The following is a 13,327-nucleotide window of genomic DNA, read 5'->3' as shown; positions in this document are numbered from 1 at the left end:
GGTGGGGGCCCAGTGAGTGACTCACACGTGTAGCCAGGGTTAGAAACCAGCGATCCCAGCTTGTCCCATCGCTGTCCCTAGGGAGTTGATGACCTTTGGCAAATCGCTTCACTTCCTTGGACTGCAGTTCCCTCATCTCTAAAAGAAGAACTTGGATTGGAGATCTTCACACCTGGCGGCAGATCAGCAACTCTCAGGGAGAAAGACAGATCTCTGAGTCTGAATCTTTGGGCCCAGGGCTCAGGAGCCTGTATTCTTTCAGTTGTAACACACACAACATAAATTTTACTATTTTTAATTGTACAGTGAGTAGTGTTAAGTACGTTTACATTGTGCAGCCCGTCTCCAGAGCTTTTGCATTTGCAAATCTGAAACCCTGTGCCCATTAAACAGCAGCTTCCCATTCTCTCTTCCCCCCAGCCCCTGGCAACCACCATTCACTTTCTGTCTTGATGAACTTGACTCCTCTAGGTACCTCCTAATAACTGGATTCATAAAGTATTTGTCTTTTTGTGACAGGCTTCTTTCACTTAGCGTAATGTCCTCAAGCTCCATCCGTGTTGCAACATACTGCAGAATTTCCTTCCTTTTGAAGGCTGAATAATATTACATTGTATGTATATATCACATTTTTCTTATCCGTTCATCTGTCCAAGGACGCTTGGGTTGCTCCCATATTTCAGCTATTGTGAGTAATGCGGCTGTAACTTAGGTAAACCAATATTTCTGTGAAATTCTCCTTTCAGTTCTTTGAGATATATTCCCAGAAGTGGAATTGCTGGATCCTATGGTAGTCTAGGTAGTTCTATTTTTAACTTTTTGAGGAACCACCAGACCATACTCTTTTCCATAGTGGCTGCACCAATTTACATGACCCCCACAGTGCACAAGGGTTCCAGTTCCTTCACATCCTACTGACCCTGATGTGAGAAATCTGTATTTATAAGAAGATTCCCAAAGAGATTTGGTACAGTCATGAGGTAGGGACCATTGGACTCAGTGGTGGCTCAAGTCACTTCTTGCTCCCCGAAAGTTCCTAAATTCATGTATAATGTGAACTCAGATGGCTAAGTTTTTATGGGGTATCAGCAGCTGTTATGATCTGCCTACATGCGACATTACTTTGAGATCATTCTCTAGCTGTTTTAGGTATGAGCACTTTTCGTCTCTATGTTGACTTCAAACTGCCAGCATCAGTGCCTGACCCATGACAGATGGCTCAAAACCAGAATGAATCAATGAATGAACAAATTAAGTCCTTCAGGAAGAGAACATGCCTTCTGTTTACTGGGGGCCTCACACTGTGCCCAGCAGAAGTGCTGGTAACATGGTCAGGACCAACAGTGTTTGAGTGTGGAACAGCCATGTATCTCTCATTGTTGCTTGTGCAGATGTTGGCCCATTGAGAAGGCTGAGCACAGTGTGGATCCCGGGTGACGATGGTTGATTTTATTTTCTTGCATGAGCGTTTTGGGTCAAGGCAAAGCCTGCGTAGGCAGCACCAGGATGCGTGGGGCCTAGAGGAATGTAGCTCCGTGAGTCTGTGCATTTCTCTTCCTGTGCGTGGGGGCTCCCAGGGCTAGCCAGCTGTTGGCAGGGGTTGGGGGGCACCCTGGAGCAGAGTCCATCATCAGGGGGGCCTATCCCGCTGGGTTGCTGCTGTCACCATTACTTGCCACTGTCTGTCCCGGGGGAACTGGAGCCAATCCCGGCAGCATGGCCCAGAGAGTCAGGAGGGGAGCCTGGTCCTTTGTTCTCTGGAAAGTGGTACAGGCTGTAACATCGCAGCTCTGCAATGCCCTGGAGACCACAGCCTTGCGGATGAATCTGGGGCTGTGGCCTGGAGCCCTTGGGCCTGGACCGCAGACAGTGGAGCCTCCTCACTGTCATGGCCCTCGCCTGGGGTGCTCCCTGATAGGGGCAGGGCTTCAGCCTTAGCACAGCCCATGTGCTCAGCCAGTTCCCGACTCAGCTGCTACCATGGTTACAAAGCAGATCTTCCCTTAGAGTGGACAGTCTCAGAGTTTGCAAATCATATTTACATACCATGTCATATTTAATCATGCACAGAGGGTTGTCTAGTGACTTTGCAGGGTGGTGAAGTAAGAAAGCATATTTCTTTAACAACCTTGGCCCCAAGCCTCTATGTCTTCTGCTCCTGCAGCTCCCTGGCCGCTGGCTCTGCTCCGCCTTCCACCTCCCTCTTCCACACAGAACATTTGTTAGAACAGCAGGCTCTTCTGGCCTCTCTGACACTGGATTTTGTCTTGGAAGTTGGCGATGATTGAACTAGTGAACTGATTGAAAACTGGGATGCATCGAGAAGCAGGTCATCAGAGAACAAAGTATATATGTATTTATAAAATTAGCGACACTACATACACAACAGCAACTGACAGATCCATAGAGTTGCCTGTTCAAGCCTTTTCCATCTTACAGAGGAGAGAATGGAGGCCCCAGTGGGTGGGTGACTCGCCCAAGGTCACACAACTGGTGGTAGCAGAGTGTCTCTTTGATCTCTGCTGCTTTCTCAGTGGTCTCTGTAGAGCTCCTTTACCCTCTATTGCTTACTCCATGCTCCTAGCATTTAAAAGAAAAATTGAGGCTAAATTTGCATCACATAAAATTAATGTGTACATTTGAAAGAGTACAATTCAGTGGCATTTAGAACATTCACGATGTTGTGCAACCATCACCTCTATCTGGTTCGAGAAGGAAACTAAAATGAAAAGGAAACCTTATACCCATTAAGCAATCCCATTCTCCCGGCTGCACCCTGCCCACAGGGCCTTGGCAGCCACTGATCTGCTTTCTGCCTCTACAGATTTGCCTATCCCGGACCTTTCATATAAACAGGATCATGCAATATGTGGCCTCTTGTGTCTGGTCTCCATCACTTAGCGCAATGTTTTCAGAGTTCACCCATGCTGAAGCACGTGTCTGTATGTCATTCCTTTTTATGGCTGAAAAATATTCCACTGTATGGAGATACCTGATTTTGTTTATCCAGTCATCTGTTGGTGGGTGTTTATTAGGGTTGCTTTCATCTTTTGGTTGTGGTTAATAGTGCTGCTATGAACATTTGTGTACAAGTATTGGTTTGAGTCCCTGTTGTCAATGCTTTTGGGTATATTCAAGAGTGGAATTGTTGGGTCAGATGGTAATTTTCTGCTCAACTTTTTTTTTTTTTAAATTTTTTTTTTTTTTTTAATATATCTTTATTGATTTCAGAGAGAGAAAAGGAGAGGGAGAGAGAGATAGAAACACCAACGATGAGAGAGTCATTGGGGATTGAGCCCTCAACCCGGGCATGTGCCCTGACGGGGAATCGAACCTTGATCTCCTAGATCCTAGGTCGATGCTCAATTGCTGAGCCACACCCAGCTGGGCTCTGCTCAACTTTTTGAGGAACATTCTAGCACTTCTGAGCGGAGAAGGTCCCTCCTTACTCTAAGAAAACGGAAACATGCTGGTGGTACAGAAAGTGCCGAGCCCTGCCTTCTGTCTCATCTAGAGCCAGTCCTTTGGCAGCCATGCCTTCAAGGATGGCAGGAAAAGTGACTGGGCTGGGGAAGAAAGCCAAGATGCTATGCTGGGTTGCTCGGCTGTCATAACAAAGCACACAGACTGGGTTGCCTAAACAACAGAAACTTGTTTTCTCACAATTCTGGAGGCTGGGACTCTGAGATCAAGGTGTTGGTGGATTAATTTCTTCTGAGGCCTCTCTCCTTGGCTTGTAGATGGTCATCTTCTCCTTCTGTCTCCAGATGGTCATCCTTCTGTGCTTGTCTGTGCCCTTTATCTCTTAGAAGGACACAGTCATATTGGATTGGGGCTCATTCATTTGGCCTCATTTTACCGTAATTTTTGTCTAAAGGCTCTATCTTCAACTATAGTCACATACTGAGGTGCTGGGGTTAGGACTTCAGCATATGAATTTGGAGGAGACACAATTCAGCCGTAACAGATGCCGTGGGGCCTGTCACAGAATTTTGAGTTTGAAACCTAGTTTCAGCCCTGCCAATTAATAGGTATGTAAATATGGACAAGGGACATGACCTCTCCAGCCCTCAGTTTTCTCAACTGTAAAAGATAAGAGAGTAATACCAGTCTTGAAAATCAGTAAACACGAGCAAAGTATATAAACGTTTCAAGAACTGTGTTTGGCACAGAGTTGATGCCAGCAGCTTGGATTTTTGTTCCTTCCCATCTCTTGTACTTTCTACATCTTATGTTCCTTGGCAAATACATTTGAAACACAGATCCTTCCCATGTGGCAAATGAAGGCGACCATGAGGCAACTGATGGTCTTCACAAGTCTCTTTGATTACCCTGGGACACAGTTGTCAGCCAAATTCAAAGCATTGTTGTATATTAAGAGAAATAGTAAGCCATAAGGGTACTTTTGGTGTGAAATATAGGTAGTCCACAAAAACGGTCCTTCTAAGTTTTGCTTTGAGAGCTGAGTGTCTTCATATTTGAGGACAAGTTAATGGGAAGTCAGTCTGCACCTACATCATCTCCTTTCCCACTTCGGCCGCCCCCAGCCAGGTGTACCTTTCCCCCTGAATGCCTGCTGCAGCGTGCTAACCAGCAGCTTCCCCAGCTCCTAGCACCTCTGTCTTCCGAACCAAACTACCCACAGTTTAATCTTCCAGAAGCACAGTTCTTATCACATCGTTCTCCCATGCCAAGACTTCATTAGCTTCCCCATCACCAAGTCTAAACCCCTTATCATTTTACGTAAGACCCTAGCCTGCATTCCCAGCCTGGTTTTCTATATTCCTTCGTGTGCTCCAACAAACCGGGGCTTAGTCACCTTCCCTTGACAGTGCCCTATGTTTCCCCACCTCTGTGCTTTTGCCCTCTGCTCCTCTGCATCAGTTAGGAATGTATTCGGCGGCAAGTAACATAAACACTAACCAACAGTGACTTAAACAAGAAAAACATTCAATCATCCACAGAACAACAAGTCTAGAAGCAGGCAGTTCAGGGCTGCTGCAGCAGCTTAGCCATGTCATCAAAGACCCAGTCCCAGCGAATCCTTCTTTTCTGTCATCTCAGTATGTTCACTTTTCGTAATATGGTAGCAAAGTGTCCGTTACTGCTCCAAGTATCATGACTATGTTTAAAGTAAGAAGAAGGGCAAGGGTGTCCCCTGTGATGGATTTACCTTGTATCAAATTGTAAAACCATTTTCAGAAGCCTCCAGAATATTCTTCTAAAGTTTCATGTCCAACTTTGTGTCATGTGGCCACCCTATCTCTAGCTGCAAGGGAGGCTGGGAAAGTGAGTATTTAGTTGGGAAGTGAGCAAGAGGGAAGGGAGGTGGGATTGCGATCGTTGTGCCCACCATTACTATTGGCCACACCCTCCCTTTCCCCTCCTCCAGGAGGTACCATTCTCTCACTCACACGTAAGGAGCCCTTTCCCTTTCCTGGCCCTAAGGTATTCTTTGTAACTTGATATCAGTACACACATATTCTCTTATATGGTAGTGTGCAGTTCTTTTTGTGTTTGTCTCCTCTGCGAGACTAGAAACTCCTCAAGAAATGTTTTGTTAACAGGTCATGAGTAGTGACTTCAGTTTAAGAACTTGCCTTTTGTGTTAAAATTAAATTTTATATTTCGTTTGTATTTTAGAAAATAGATGATTATCATAGCAAACGTGCATTCTTACCATTTGCCAAGAATGTGATACTGCTTGTAAGATGCTTAGCCCACTGTGAGAGCTGAATACACACCAGCTATTGCCATACCCTTCCAGCCTCATAACATTCCAGTGAATAGGAGGCATTATTATGCTTGCAGCTGAGGTTTCAGACAAGTTAGTCCTCTGTTTCCAGACATCTACTAAGTTGCAGAACTGAGATTTGAATGCTGGCCTGTCTGAATCTGAGGTCCATGAGTTTAACAATTAACTATACTGTTTCCAGCCTAGGTTTCCTACATTTTCTTTCCCTACCTCCTCCAAGACTGGCCATTTAATGGAGGCTAGGTTCTTGGGTGCTGATCTCTCCATTCATCTGATCAGGGGTTTCTGTGCATCTGTCCTTGGCAGGCTGAAACTGGCCCAAAGAGGAATTGCCTTGGAAGAGCTGTGAACTATAATTCTCAGTGACAAGGTAAGTCTCCTGAGAAAGCCATTCCTGAACAGACCCGGGAAATCTATGCCCTTTAAGATGGTCCTTGCCACACCTGTGTCTTCAGACCAGCACTTAACCTGAATCTGATCAGTACAAGGCTCAGTCACAGAGATGGCCTTGGACCTCACTCCTTCCTCTGATCTTTGGATGATTATTGTTCAGTTCCTTACCCTTTAGCTTTGTTTATGACAATAGAATTTGATTTCTCCAGCCTAGTTAAAAAATCTCCTTGGAACTCAGTTTCCCTTGCCCTTTGGTCTTCCTGTTCTTGGCTGCATCAGGTAAAATTTGAGTTCAACTCAACCCCAGCAGCTGTGATCTCATCCTGGCCACACGGTGGGGCCTCTTTCTGCTCTTCATGATGGGAGGCCTCAGAGAAAGCAGAACGTTAGCCCAATAAAAATGATCTGTAGCTTTTAAAATACACACTGACCTGGGTGAAGCACTGTTCCATCTACCACTAGCCAGTCCTGTCCATTCTTAGACTTTATTATTAAAACGTAACTGTGTTCACACTCTGCCAAATACTGAATGAAGAGTCAACTACGTGTATATTCCCAATGTTTTGCGACCCAAATGTCTGGCTCTACGGAAACCTTGGCATGTGTGTGCATTAATCAGACGGCCACCCAAACATCTGCATGAAGAATGAGAAACTCAGCAAATACAGGAACCATTGGCATTGTCGAGAGAAGAGCTGAATGGCTGACTGGTTGTCAAGCTGTTTCAGGCTGGTGTAGACAGAGCCTCAGCCTTTCTTGTATCAACACAGACTCTGATGAAAGCCAGTCCAAGTCAAATGAAATGAAAAGGGGCAGAGTCTAATACCGACCTCTTTGGCTCACCTCTCTGCCTCCTTTTTCCAGCTTCTGGGCTTAGGGGCATGTGTTGACTTGTACAGACTCTGTAAACTGCTTTCTCAACTCTGGTCTGTCTCAGGAGGCAAACCAACTCCCTTATCCCAGCATACCACAGCTACTTAGATGTGGACATTTAGCCTTCTTAAGAACAAAATCCCATTACTCACCTTGCCCATTATTACTGGAAAGAGTATAGCCTAATAGCCTGATATAAGGAGGCCAACTGAAAATATCTCATCTATATGGCATATATTCTTAAAATCTGAGTCCCCATTGAGCTGGTAATTTCCAGGAGTAAAAACAGTTGGCCTAAGGTCAATGGAGAAGGAACTTGTGCACACGGCCGTGCTGCTTTGCAATTTTCAGTCCTCAATGTCTTTGGGAGGCAGTGCAAAGAGAAGGGACTTGGGCATTAGGTCAACCTGGACTCAAGTCTTGGGTCTGACGCTGCCCAGCTACGTGACTTTCTTCTGTGACCCTGTTTTGGTTTGGTTTTGCTTTGGTTTTGCTTTCATCGCTTATATACTAGTTACCTTTGAGCTGTCGTGAGGATTACATGAGACAAGGTGCGTAGTCAGTTCTTTTCTGTGTCAAGCATGTTCATTCCCCACACGCCCACCCCTCAGCCTTTCCCTACGTGACATTTATTCTTCTCGACAGCAGTTATGTTTTTGTTGTCTGTGGTTTAGGGGGTAAAAGATGGAGTACACAGCACAGTGGGACATCCTTGTTTATTTATATAACATTATATGAAAAAACTCACGTATTTTCATTCTAGTGAGGTGTCCCACGTGCCTTGCTTCCTTCTGCCCTCTGTTGCCTTTTTATTCTATTGTAAGATGAATTAGGTCACCCAGAAAGCACATTCTTTCTCCAAAACATCAACACACTCTATTTCCTTTGAAGAACAGAATCAAAGGAAAGCAAACAAGCAAAGGGAAGAAAGCCGTCCTGCGTGTGGGCTGGGAAGACCTTGGTTGCCTCTGGAAGGCTTGGCTGTGAGCCTTCACTCCAGTTTCAGGGGCTAGAGGCCCTCTCAGGATAGGGCGGTCCCCCCTCGCCTAGAGCACAGCGCCCCCTGCCTTCAACAGCCCGTTACTGTTCCTTCGCAGCTGCAAAGCTCAGGAGGCCGTCTAGCTCAGCTCTGGGGACTCCCTCCCTTCCTCCGCAAACATTTGGTGTGTGCCAACCGTGTGCTAACCTTGCATTCAGCCAACTGGTCGGAGTTGTATTTCTGGATTAATGGATCCAATGCTAGGTAAACCACCGTGATTTTATTAGCCTTAGGCAGAGGGGTGTCTTAAAGTATTTACATCTAGGCATTGCCAAAGCAGCCAAATCATGCCAACCGCAGATGGAGCAAATTCTCTGTTCCTGAGTCTTCAAAATTAAGATAAGGATTTCTTTTTCTGATCATCTGTAAGCAGCAAAATAAATAACTCTCTAGCCCTCCGCAATAGGTAGAGGTCATCTGACTGAAGGCAAACATATCCAGCCAGGGTTTTTTTAAAGGGTGGGGAACATGGTTCTCTCTCTTCCCCTCCACATTTCTCCCTGAGCGCTTCCACACTTTCAGAACCAGGGAGAAACCTGCCTTTCTCTCCCTGGAGCACTTGACCCTTTCAGCAGGAAAGAGGGCCAGGCGACACCTAGCTGGGGAGAGGGACCTCGGAGCATGCACACTGCAGACCCTTCTTGGGAAGGGAAGCTCCAGGGAGCGCTCTCGGAGTCCACCCAGGCCAGGATGTGTTTCCTCCTTCCCTCGTTCTGCATGAGCAGCAACTGCTGGGGCTTTACAGGGTCACACCAGACAGAGCTAAACTTGAACTGCCAGTTTCTTCAAATTCCAGGTGGAGAGGGGCTGGTGTAGACAGGGCCCCTGGAGCCTCCAGGCCCCCAAGCCTTTGGATGTGTCTCTGGCCCACAGCTCAGCTGCCCAGATGTGACCACAGCTGCTTACTCAGCTGCCCAAAGTCTCATGCACACCAGGTGAATGTAAATCCTAGAGTTGGGTGCTGGCAGGGAGGGAGCCTCCACCCCTCCACCCGGCTTTTCACCGCCTTGCCGACCTCTTTCCCTCCCGCCCCCACACCCACTACACCCCCTCTCCGCAGAGCAGCCCCGACTCCCCTCTCCGTGGAAGCCCCCGTGCCCACCACGCCCATGCCCTGTACTTACCAAGGGACTCTTCCAGACAAGGAGCTTCCTCGCGAAGAGAAATTTTGGTGGCAGCTATTTCAGATGATAATTTTATCCCTACACCACTTCTGTTCATGTGGCATGTACCCTGCCCGCACTGGTGGGGTTTACAGTTATAGGTGAGGTAGCTGGGGGTCCCATGCTGCCCTGCTCACAGGAAAATGCCCCAGCTGGTATCTGTCAGGCACCCCTTGTCAGGGACTCAGTTGTCCCTTCATGCCCCCACGGGAGGGGGCCCCTTATCCCAGGGGACTTATGTATATCCAGGACGTTGTTCACGGAACTTGGCAGGACTTTCCCCTGGGGCGGTGCATCCTTCCTCCCGGGCCCCTCTGATGGGTGGAAGGGTCCCCTTTTTTCCCTCTGGAGCCCAGACCATCCTCTACTCCTGTTTTCAGTGGCCACGGTCCCTACTGTCCCCTTCCTCAGGCCTGTGAGCAGAAATCCTGTGTCTTTCGCTTCAGGGCAAGTGAGGGTCCGCTTTGGGCCTTGTTCCTGCTTTGTGTAACCTGGGAGAGAAAGTGGCCCTGTGGTGCAGGTAACAGGGGGGGAGGGACGTATGCACATGGCCGGGAAGGGTGTGCAGGGTGCGCACAGCGCTAATCCAGGGTCCCGGGCACACGGGCAATGCTGTGCGTGACGGGGAAACTGGGGCCGCGCCCTGATGAAAATGCTTCCTTTGAGCTCCGCCTTCTCCCCTTCAGGATGGCAGAGCAGATGCAGAGAGTGATACGCTTTGAGCCCAGAAGCTCCCCGTGTGAGCCACCCCAGCCTGTCACTGTCTCACTGACTGGCCCTGGGCTCCTCTCTCCAGCTGAGACCCCCAGTTTCCTTGCTTAGGGAAGGAGACCGACAGGGCCTCCTTGACAGAGCTGCTGCGGGGAAGAAACGAGATCTTATACCAACCGTCTGGCATGTGTCAGGCGCTCGATAAATGCCCTTCCCCCAGGAGGGTTGCGCTGGTTGGAGGAGTGTTTGCCCATCTCACTAGTGACCCTTTTCAAGTGAAAATATCCGGGGCCTTCCAGAGATTCTAAGGGTATCCCTATTGGAGCCTGAAAAAGGTACAGTCATCCCTCTTGGACCTTAACTGAAGAAAATGACAAATTTATCAAGATAGGTGGCCTGTTGGGCATCCCAGAAAGTTACAGGGTTACCAACAACCACAACTTACTGAGCACATACCGTATGTTAGGCACTGTTTTAGGCACCCGCAGTACATTATTGCTCTGGCAAAAATCACCTATTCCAGAGCCTGTCCCCGGAATTCTGTGTTTTTATACAAGGGTGAGAAGATAACTTTTCTTTGCTCCCCAAACCCCTTCCTGGCTTCACCTGGTGTTTTTTTTGTAGGTCTTTGGGTCCCCCAATCCAGTCTGTTTCCATCAGCCCTTCTGTCCCTCTTACTTGGTTACTTACCTCTGAGCACGCTCAGGAGACACGCTCGGGTGAACCTGAGGCCTGGGCCTGTGAGCTGGTGGAGCTGGTGCGGACTCGCACCCACTGCCGAGAGCCGATGGTGTGCATTTCTCCGCAGCTCGGCAGCAGCGATGTCACACGGATCTTTGAAACCAGCCAGGAGGCAGGGATTTGCAGCAGGGAGGCCAGGATGCTACAAAGCAGGACCACCCCTCCCTGGGAGCTGGGTGACCCCCATTCCGGAGGCTGGGTGCTCACAGCGACATTATGGCCCACACCCTTGCAGAGCAAAGCTCAACAGGTGTTTCTGACTTAAACGGGGGAGCCTGCAGGAAACCTTTAATTCACAGGCATGCTTTCAATAGAGAATCTCAGGCAGGAAGCTTCTCAGCTTCAGGAAGACAAGTAACTGGTCTTCAAAACGATGCTGAAAGGTACCCTCTGGGGACCAGGTAGGTCTTAAGTGTTTGTTCCTGTACCCGGCGACAGCTTAACATGCGCAGGGACACCTTATGTTTCTTAAAATGTGATGCCTCAGTGTAGTCAGGAAATTAAACAGGAGGGCACAGACCTGGCAGAAACCTGGCAACTCGAAGGAAAGGGTTGGCCTGGCCTGAACTTCAACATTTCTACACACGATGGCGCTCTCTTCTCAGGAGAAGGGGACAATTAGAAAAATGTTAATCTTGCTGAACCAGCAGCCGGAGAGCTGGATGCATCTGCATGTTATAATCTATTGCATTAGGGCAGTTGGCTTGAGCTGAGCAACATTAAGGTCAAAGTCGTTGGTCCATGACTTACAAATGTATCTCTGCGATCACATGAGTCAGCATGAATTATTTCCACTCGTGGGGAAAGGGGAGTAGAAAAACCCAGCCCTAAGGCAAGTCCTCTTGCTGGTGAGTCTGATGTTCATAGACGAAAGACAGAAAATTACACTATTTTTGATTAGTGGCCAAAGGGTTCCTCCGTCTCCAATCAGAAGACAAAGAAGGTGTCAGAGATCTCTTTGTGGATCCTGCTTCTAAATTTGTGGTTTCCTCCCGCTCCTCTCGTCTCTCCTGGTCCATTTTCTTGCCCTCTGCACATCACCAATTCGCAGCCACAATAAAATCCCACTGCAAGTTTCAGGGATTAGAGGGAACAAATATTGTTCAGATAAATTACAGACACAGTCCCTCGTCACTCAGCTTGACACCGATGGAGGCACTCACTGACCAGTCCACTTCAGGTGGTTCCTCGCACCTCCTCCTACCTTCGGTTGTCTCGTCGCCGTGGCTAATTTGCAGGCCCTGGGATCCCTGCTCTCCATGGCAGTTTACTTAAACACACCAGCCTGAGGCCAAGCTTTTTCCTTTGGTCTGTTTTGGTCACAGATGCCAGCTCTCACTCTCTGACCCAGGCTGGAACAGCATTCTTGAGGTCACTTGTTCCACTGGCCTGGCTAGTGTGGCCTCCAGCTGTCACCTCCAGTATTGTTTGCTGAGCTTTCTGCGGGCCCCTCCTCTCTTCTCCGGCTTCTCTGAGCTGAGCCCTGCTCTGGCAGCTCTCCCTGGGGGCCATTCCCTTCTCTCGGCTCCTACTTTCCTCATATGCCAATGGCCCCCAGCTCCTGGGCATTTCTTGTGCTGTTCCCCAAGCCCTTTGCTTCAATCAGCTCCCCTCAGGTCATTCCTCTGCCTCACAGGAAGCAGAGAGCCTTCCTAAACTTTACACTGTGCTCTCAGCATGGCCCTTTCAGCAAGAATCATCCCTGGGAAGGAGAGTCTTGGGAACTTCATGAAAGAATCTCTCATCTCTTCGTTAAGTTTTGAGGAGGCTGCAGACACCCCAGGCATGTTGGATGATGCCACGTCTCAGGGTCAAGAGTGAAAAATACACAGTGGTCTCATATTCTAACCTTTGTAGTCTTTGCCAATGACATTGGTATGTGAAGGTCCCACCTCGCTTCTCCCCAGCTGGTCACGATCAAATCCTTCTGCTCCCAAGCTAAGTCCTTCTGCACCGTGCTAGTTTGAAGGGAACAACCATGTATGGTTGCCAGTATTCCTTGCCAACCATCTATTCCTCCTCTTGCTTACATTTCAGGAATGCCAGTAGCTGGAAAGGCATATGAAGCCAAGTGCAAGTTTATTTAAGGTGAACACATCATATTTGAATGTTGAGGGCAAAGGTCCAGTTGGTAGGGAAAGCAAAAGTAATTGTGATTGCCTGCAGTGAAGACCAAAATAACCACCCTTTGCCCAAGCTTTCGCTGCTCACAGGTGTGGAGAAGGCAAGCCGGGTGGTCAGTCTAAGGCTCATCAGTCCTTCTAACTCTCAAGACTCACTTCTCCTGGTGACCAATTCTGACTTTCTCTTCCTAACACTACCGTAGAGGTTTCCTTCCTCCCTCTAAGGTCTTGATCCCTTCTTGGAATTCCAACCTCTTCCAGGCTTTTCTCTTTCAGGCACTGTGACAGATTGATGTCATTAATGGCCCCATGAATGCCTTTGCCCTGTAGCTTTGCTGTCCCTACCCACTCTGACTCTGGGACTTGTGACTTGCTGTGGCCAATGGGACAAGAGCGAAAAGGATGACAGCATAGACTTGCAAAAGTCCAGTTTGCTTCCTTCATTATCTTTAACTCCTGCTTATGTGAACAAACCTGGACCAGCCCCCTTGCAGATGAGGGACCACATGGAGCAGAGCTGAGTCATCCA

The sequence above is a fragment of the Miniopterus schreibersii genome (genome assembly GCF_964146895.1).
Source record: "Miniopterus schreibersii genome assembly, chromosome: 9".
Lineage (NCBI taxonomy): Eukaryota > Metazoa > Chordata > Mammalia > Chiroptera > Miniopteridae > Miniopterus > Miniopterus schreibersii.
This window is presented reverse-complemented; position numbering follows the sequence as displayed.